The 8,727-nt window shown below is 34.7% G+C and overlaps 1 long non-coding RNA gene across 5 annotated transcripts; it reads right to left on the reverse strand.

Annotated features, from left to right (window-relative positions):
• Positions 1 to 4,280: 4,280 nt before the first annotated feature.
• On the reverse strand, positions 4,281 to 8,215 carry LOC146951649 (uncharacterized). Of its 5 annotated transcripts, XR_015027971.1 has the most exons (5): positions 8,050 to 8,215; positions 6,981 to 7,060; positions 5,573 to 5,708; positions 4,710 to 4,812; positions 4,281 to 4,556 (listed from the first exon to the last, which is right to left on the reverse strand). It is a non-coding gene; the product is annotated as an uncharacterized LOC146951649 (long non-coding RNA). The 5 variants fall into 5 exon arrangements; XR_015027972.1 differs by lacking the exon at positions 4,710 to 4,812 and having other exon boundaries at positions 8,050 to 8,209; XR_015027974.1 differs by lacking the exons at positions 4,281 to 4,556; positions 4,710 to 4,812 and adding an exon at positions 4,916 to 5,008 and having other exon boundaries at positions 8,050 to 8,212.
• Between the last annotated feature and the right edge of the window lie 512 nt (positions 8,216 to 8,727).

Below are 8,727 nucleotides of genomic sequence, written 5' to 3' on the forward strand. Positions count from 1 at the left end.
ATATTTTTGCATTCTCTAAAAATACGGCCAAAATGGAGGTTAAGGAAATCTCCTCGTTAATTTCGGACATTGCTCGTTTTCGACCCATTTTTACTAGGAAGGCCATAAAGTGGCCGATTTGTATTGAATCTTAGCATGTGACAATTCGTTGGATAGGTAAACAACATAACTACGACTTCCATGGGATATTTTTGCATTCTCTAAAAATTCAGCCAAAATGGAGGTTAAGAAAATCCCCTCGTTAATTTAGGACATTACTCATTTTCGACCCTTTTTTAGAAGGAAGGCCATAAAGTGGCCGGTTTGTATTGAATCTTAGCATGGGACAATTCGTTGGATAGGTAAACAATATAGCTACGACTTCCATGAGATTTTTTTTGCATTCTGTAAAAATTTGGCCAAAATGGAGGTTAAGAAAATCTCCTCGTTAATTTAGGACATTACTCGTTTTCGACCCATTTTTACTAGGAAGGCCATAAAGTGGCCGATTTGTATTGAATCTTAGCATGTGACAATTCGTTGGATAGGTAAACAACATAACTACGACTTCCATGGGATATTTTTGCATTCTCTAAAAATACGGCCAAAATGGAGGTTAAGGAAATCTCCTCGTTAATTTCGGACATTGCTCGTTTTCGACCCATTTTTACTAGGAAGGCCATAAAGTGGCCGATTTGTATTGAATCTTAGCATGGGACCATTCGTTGGATAGGTAAACAATATAGCTACGACTTCCATGGGATTTTTTTGCATTCTCTAAAAATTCAGCCAAAATGGAGGTTAAGAAAATCTCCTTGTCAGTTTGGGACATTACTCGTTTTCGACCCTTTTTTAGTAGGAAGGCCATAATGTGGCTGATTTGCATTGAATCTTAGCGTGTGACCATTTGTTGGATAGGTAAACAACATAACTACGACTTCCATGGGATATTTTTGCATTCTCTAAAAATTCGGCCAAAATGGAGGTTAAGAAAATCTCCTCGTTAATTTAGGACATTACTCGTTTTCGACCCATTTTTACTAGGAAGGCCATAAAGTGGCCGATTTGTATTGAATCTTAGCATGTGACAATTCGTTGGATAGGTAAACAACATAACTACGACTTCCATGGGATATTTTTGCATTCTCTAAAAATTCGGCCAAAATGGAGGTTAAGAAAATCCCCTCGTTAATCTAGGACATTACTCGTTTCGACCCTTTTTTACTAGGAAGGCCATAAAGTGGCCGATTTGCATTTAATCTTAGCATGTGACAATTCGTTGGATAGGTAAACAACATAACAACGACTTCCATGGGATATTTTTGCATTCTCTAAAAATTCGGCCAAAATGGAGGTTAGGAAAAACTCCTCGTTAATTTAGGACATTACTCGTTTTCGACCCATTTTTACTAGGAAGGCCTTAAAGTGGCCGATTTGTATTGAATCTTAGCATGTGACAATTCGTTGGATAGGTAAACAACATAACTACGACTTCCATGGGATATTTTTGCATTCTCTAAAAATTCAGCCAAAATGGATGTTAAGAAAATCCCCTCGTTAATTTAGGACATTACTCGTTTTCGACCCTTTTTTAGAAGGAAGGCCATAAAGTGGCCGGTTTGTATTGAATCTTAGCATGGGACAATTCGTTGGATAGGTAAACAATATAGCTACGACTTCCATGGGATTTTTTTTGCATTCTGTAAAAATTTGGCCAAAATGGAGGTTAAGAAAATCTCCTCGTTAATTTAGCACATTACTCGTTTTCGACCCATTTTTACTAGGAAGGCCATAAAGTGGCCGATTTGTATTGAATCTTAGCATGTGACAATTCGTTGGATAGGTAAACAACATAACTACGACTTCCATGGGATATTTTTGCATTCTCTAAAAATACGGCCAAAATGGAGGTTAAGGAAATCTCCTCGTTAATTTCGGACATTGCTCGTTTTCGACCCATTTTTACTAGGAAGGCCATAAAGTGGCCGATTTGTATTGAATCTTAGCATGTGACAATTCGTTGGATAGGTAAACAACATAACTACGACTTCCATGGGATATTTTTGCATTCTCTAAAAATTCAGCCAAAATGGAGGTTTAGAAAATCCCCTCGTTAATTTAGGACATTACTCGTTTTCGACCCTTTTTTAGAAGGAAGGCCATAAAGTGGCCGGTTTGTATTGAATCTTAGCATGGGACAATTCGTTGGATAGGTAAACAATATAGCTACGACTTCCATGGGATTTTTTTTGCATTCTGTAAAAATTTGGCCAAAATGGAGGTTAAGAAAATCTCCTCGTTAATTTAGCACATTACTCGTTTTCGACCCATTTTTACTAGGAAGGCCATAAAGTGGCCGATTTGTATTGAATCTTAGCATGTGACAATTCGTTGGATAGGTAAACAACATAACTACGACTTCCATGGGATATTTTTGCATTCTCTAAAAATACGGCCAAAATGGAGGTTAAGGAAATCTCCTCGTTAATTTCGGACATTGCTCGTTTTCGACCCATTTTTACTAGGAAGGCCATAAAGTGGCCGATTTGTATTGAATCTTAGCATGTGACAATTCGTTGGATAGGTAAACAACATAACTACGACTTCCATGGGATATTTTTGCATTCTCTAAAAATTCAGCCAAAATGGAGGTTAAGAAAATCCCCTCGTTAATTTAGGACATTACTCATTTTCGACCCTTTTTTAGAAGGAAGGCCATAAAGTGGCCGGTTTGTATTGAATCTTAGCATGGGACAATTCGTTGGATAGGTAAACAACATAGCTACGACTTCCATTGGATTTTTTTGCATTCTCTAAAAATTCAGCCAAAATGGAGGTTAAGAAAATCTCCTCGTGAATTTGGGACATTACTCGTTTTCGACCCTTTTTTAGTAGGAAGGCCATAATGTGGCCGGTTTGCATTGAATCTTAACATGGGACAATTCGTTGGATAGGTAAACAACATAGCTACGACTTCCATGGGATATTTTTGCATTTCTTAAAAATTCAGCCAAAATGGAGGTTAAGAAAATCTCCTCGTTAATTTGGGACATTACTCGTTTTCGACCCATTTTTACTAGGAAGGCCATAAAGTGGGCAATTTGTATTGAATCTTAGCATGTGACAATTCGTTGGATAGGTAAACAACATAACTACGACTTCCATAGGATATTTTTGCATTCTCTAAAAATTCGGCCAAAATGGAGGTTAAGAAAATCCCCTCGTTAATCTAGGACATTACTCGTTTTCGACCCTTTTTTACTAGGAAGGCCATAAAGTGGCCGATTTGTATTGAATCTTAGCATGTGACAATTCGTTGGATAGGTAAACAACATAACTACGACTTCCATAGGATATTTTTGCATTCTCTAAAAATTCGGCCAAAATGGAGGTTAAGAAAATCCCCTCGTTAATCTAGGACATTACTCGTTTTCGACCCTTTTTTACTAGGAAGGCCATAAAGTGGCCGATTTGCATTTAATCTTAGCATGCGACAATTCGTTGGATAGGTAAACAACATAACAACGACTTCCATGGGATATTTTTGCATTCTCTAAAAATTAGGCCAAAATGGAGGTTAGGAAAAACTCCTCGTTAATTTAGGACATTACTCGTTTTCGACCCATTTTTACTAGGAAGGCCTTAAAGTGGCCGATTTGTATTGAATCTTAGCATGTGACAATTCGTTGGATAGGTAAACAACATAACTACGACTTCCATGGGATATTTTTGCATTCTCTAAATATTCAGCCAAAATGGAGGTTAAGAAAATCCCCTCGTTAATTTAGGACATTACTCATTTTCGACCCTTTTTTAGAAGGAAGGCCATAAAGTGGCCGGTTTGTATTGAATCTTAGCATGGGACAATTCGTTGGATAGGTAAACAATATAGCTACGACTTCCATGGGATTTTTTTTGCATTCTGTAAAAACACTACTACAGAAATTAGTTTTTACATCAGTTGGAATTGACTTTTTACATCAGTTTCTAACCGATGTAAACCGATATGATGTGGTAAGTCAGTATCCTTTCACATCAGGTTTCAACTGATGTGAAATATTGAATTTCTACATCAGGTCCGCTTGCACTGATGTAATAGACGCACTTTGAAAATTAACCCAACAGTTTTCACATCAGTTGTACGTTCGACACTGAAGTTAAATACGTATATTTCACATCAGTTTTTTCAAATCCACTGTAGTGAAATAAATTTTTTTTTAATTTTTTTTAAATGGCTTATCAAATAAGCTTGACCCCTGCTTTTTTTTTATAGTAATAATATGAAAACAAATTATGGATAATTTTAATGCAAAAAAAGAGTTATATTATCTAATTGGATATTACATAATCAATCCTCAATTTTCCACGTCAATATTCCAAGCTAGAAAAGAGGCATCTGAATACAATATAGGTAGAAATAATCCAACAACTTAAGTAGAAATTTCAAACAAAAAATAATCCACAGCAGAATCATCATCGTAAATACGCTAAACTTCAGCTGCAAAAAGCATCTCATCTCATCTCAGTCGTAAGCATCGGCAATGTCTCATCTCAGCCACATCATAATCAATTTTCAGCTACAAAAAAAAAAAACAAATCAATTGAAAAAGTTATCTCAACTGCAGACGCACTTGACACACCAAAACCACCACACATTAACACAGATACAAGTCCGTTCAAAATTCTACTCTCTACAAATGTCAAATTATGAGATTGGCTTTGAAACATACCATGTAAATCCTAAGCCTTATACAAGTCAAGAAAACAAGTTGCCCATTGGTTTCGCAAATCATATAAGTCATCATCAGTTAATGGCGTTGGATCATTGAAGACCTACAATGTGTAGGTTAATATAAGTAATTAATATTAATAAGGATATGTTTATATTTGACAATACATGTAGTATAAACATGTTATCATAAAATTAAAATACCTCCATCCAAGACTTAGTAATATTAGCAGAGATGATATCTAGCATATTCTTCATCACATAGTATCCACAATCATTGCCATTAGGTTGCTTTCTTGGCTACAAATGAATGACCATTTTTATAAAGGAATTGTGATGCCTACATAACTATTAGAACTTAGAAGACTTGGAGTTTGACCAAGTAAAAAACTTGGTGCTTAAGCTACGTAACTACTTACGCGGAGGTACGAGATTACTACTAGCTAGAAATCTCTTAGATGACACGCAAAAACTGTCATTGTGAGTATGGTGGCTAAGTTTTTTTTTAATTACATAGGGTCGAAGCCTGAAAAAGAAGACAAACTAAACGTGGGGCAGTAAATCCCCTAACATCAGCATCAACCAAAAGAGAGAATTGAGCTGGACAAGTCACGTAATAATAAACAATATCAGCAATCAAGGAGCATCCGAGATTTACAATGTGACAATCGAAAACAAAGAGTAAGGATCACAGTACAAAAATCCCATACGTCGAACACTTTGTAAGCACAACAGTGGTGGGACTCAAAGAAATGGAGCATTGATTGTAAGCAATACTTGAAACACACAAGGTAGTTGATTTCCTTGAACATGGGTAACTGCTCCAACATACATGGTGAAGTAAGAAGAAGAAAAAACACAAACCTTATCTGAGTTGATACTTGCTTGCTGTGAGAATATAAGGACGATGAAGATCACTGATACTCCTTTCTCGTACAGGTAGTGCTCGATCGAGAAGAAGTTTTTGTAAAGTGAGAAGGACAGTCAAATCAAACGAAATCTACAAAAATGAAATCAAAAGCGAGGAAGGGAAAGTGTTTTAAGCCATAATAATGATAATTGGCAGTGGTCAAACAATGAAACTTAAACATCATACGATTAACCTTCTCACTCAATAATTCATAATTATTCAAAAAAACATGAGAAAAAATAATAATAAACTCAGATGTACATGAATTTCACACATTAAGCAATAAACATACTAGTAGAGTAAAACTGAAGATTATTATATTCAACTTGATATATATTTTGTAGTAGTGCATAATGGGTTTACTTATCAATTTTTTATAGTTACTTTGTCGGTGTGGCTTTCAAATATTGCTATTATATATTCCTTAACTAACTTGACTGAACTGACATGAACAAGTAAATATCCTATATTCATTTTTCAACTATAGCCCCTAAATCTTACTCCCTCCGTTTCAAAATGAGTGTCGCTTTAGGCTTTGGCACACAGATTAAGAAATGGAATGAAATAATCATTGGATACAACGCTTTTACTAAACTGTCCTTACTTTATTAGAAAAAGACAAACTTAAAGTTGCATTGAAAATTGTGTGAGAGAAAAGTTTGAGAGGGTAAAGTTGGAAGAAAAAAATTAAAGTTGTATTGGAAATGTAAAACGACATTCATTTTGAAACAATTTTTTTTGGCTAAAGTGACACTCATTTTGAAACGGAGGGAGTAATTTAGATGAGCAACAAATACACATATAGTACTAAATAGAAAACTAAGAAGAAAAGCACATCTAGAAAATCTACAAAACTAAGAGTGATCTATACTTGAAACTACCCCAAGGTTTGAGTTTTCTGCACTCAGAATTGGAAGCAAGGGTTGACTACATGCATCACTAAAAGGACCATTACAATCTTAAAAACACTAATCAAAACACCAACATGCACAAGAGTTTGACATTCATAACAATTTATTTTCTTTTTGTTATTACCCCTATTTAATTGGACTGATCATATGTAGAACATTAGAATAAAGTACAAATGCTCGAAGCTGAAACTCTCCACACAAATTTCATGGAAGCTGCTCAGCTTGTAATAGACAACCTTCATGAAGATTACAAGCTTACATTCTATCAAAGACAGAACCACTATCTAAAAGGGATCCCTTTATCATATTTGTTACAGAATAAATCATCAATCATATAAACAATTACATTGAAATATTTACACTATAATAGGAGAAATTTACACTATAATAGGAGAAATTAACACTCTTATGATAAACAAACATGATAAACAAACATGATAAACAAGTGAACCTGGCAAGTGTCAAGGTCCTAAAACGCTACAGCTTCAAAGTAAACCATCCCAGCATTCTAGTTTTATTTCAAGTTGTGCCCTGAAGAAGTTATGTCTGAGAAGTTATACCTGAGATAATCATATAATCTAAAACCTATTTAAATGCTTATTTATATTTTACCCTTAAAAAACATGAGAAATTAAGCCTGAGTACTCAATATATCACATATGTACCTTAAATACACTCAATTCCTCATTCAATAATTTAATTATTTATGTTACATTTTCAAGTCACTTGTCCTGTCAGGCATCTCTTACTCTGGTTGTTATTACTTACTAGGGAAAATATACCGTTAGTTGAAAGGAAATATCGTAAACATCATTCTATGGTGACAATTGTACAATGTATTTACATTATATAGACTATTCCTTATTACTACTTTCCAATAATAGAGCTACACTAATGGCTTAAAATCTGTCCTGATAAAAGGAAACTAAGTAACAAATCTGCAGCAAGGTACAAAGAACTAAAACTTATTCCTAATTTCATGGCATAATTTTTTTTCTTTTGTTCTTAATTTATGTCAAGTGGACTTGTAAATCCCAGAATATTGAACTCCATTGCTACTGATAAAAAAAATAAACAGAGTAGTTGACACTTTTTTCCCTAACCATTTTATATGGTTGATACCTAAAACTAAACAAATCCTAAAAACACCCAATTCAAAATTCAAGCTACAAAAAAAAAGTACGATTTTATCTTCATCAAATCTAACAAACAACTGAACCTCAATAAGAACACCCAGTTCAAAATTTAAGCTACAAAATTTTAATTTCATCAAATCTGACAAACAAACCAACAAACACATGAAACTAATAAAACCCAATTCATATCCAAATCGTGTTCCACTGATTGAAAATCATCCCTAATTTGTAATTTGTAAAATCGTGTTCCACTGATTGAAAAGGATTAGGGTTTCACGATTTTATTTTAACAGTAAAGGGGTTAGGGTTTCAATTGAAAATTTAGAGAGAGAGAGAGAGAGAGAGAGAGAGAGAGAGAGAGAGAGAGAGAGAGAGAGAACTCACCGATTGAGAGGAGTCGATTGAACAACCAAGGGCTTGGACGGCGAGTGTTCCGATTGAACAGCAAAGCGAGCGTTTTTTGACTGAGTGAAAAAGATACAACGTGTGATGCGTTTTACAAATGGAGGAAAGGATAAGGTTGAAAATTTGTTTTGACTTCAGGTAGTTCTAACTTCTAACCACTGATGTGAATAAGATAGTCAAAATTTTCACTTAAATTGCAAAAATGCCACCGCGTGTTTTTCCCATCATTTCAATTATGCACTGATGTAAATGTTATATGCTATTAGGAATTCCCATCATGTGCTTATGTCAACTGATGTAAAAACTCACTGTGTGTAATTTTCCCTTCAGATATTTTCTGTGCTGATGTGAAAACAAAAACTCCTATGATGTTAAATATATATTTTGTAGTAGTGAAATTTGGCCAAAATGGAGGTTAAGAAAATCTCCTCGTTAATTTAGCACATTACTCGTTTTCGACCCATTTTTACTAGGAAGGCCATAAAGTGGCCGATTTGTATTGAATCTTAGCATGTGACAATTCGTTGGATAGGTAAACAACATAACTACGACTTCCATGGGATATTTTTGCATTCTCTAAAAATTCAGCCAAAATGGAGGTTTAGAAAATCCCCTCGTTAATTTAGGACATTACTCGTTTTCGACCCTTTTTTGGAA

Source organism: Medicago sativa, chromosome 2, assembly GCF_051527215.1.
Source record: "Medicago sativa cultivar Bolivia chromosome 2, Bolivia_mono, whole genome shotgun sequence".
Classification (NCBI taxonomy): domain Eukaryota; kingdom Viridiplantae; phylum Streptophyta; class Magnoliopsida; order Fabales; family Fabaceae; genus Medicago; species Medicago sativa.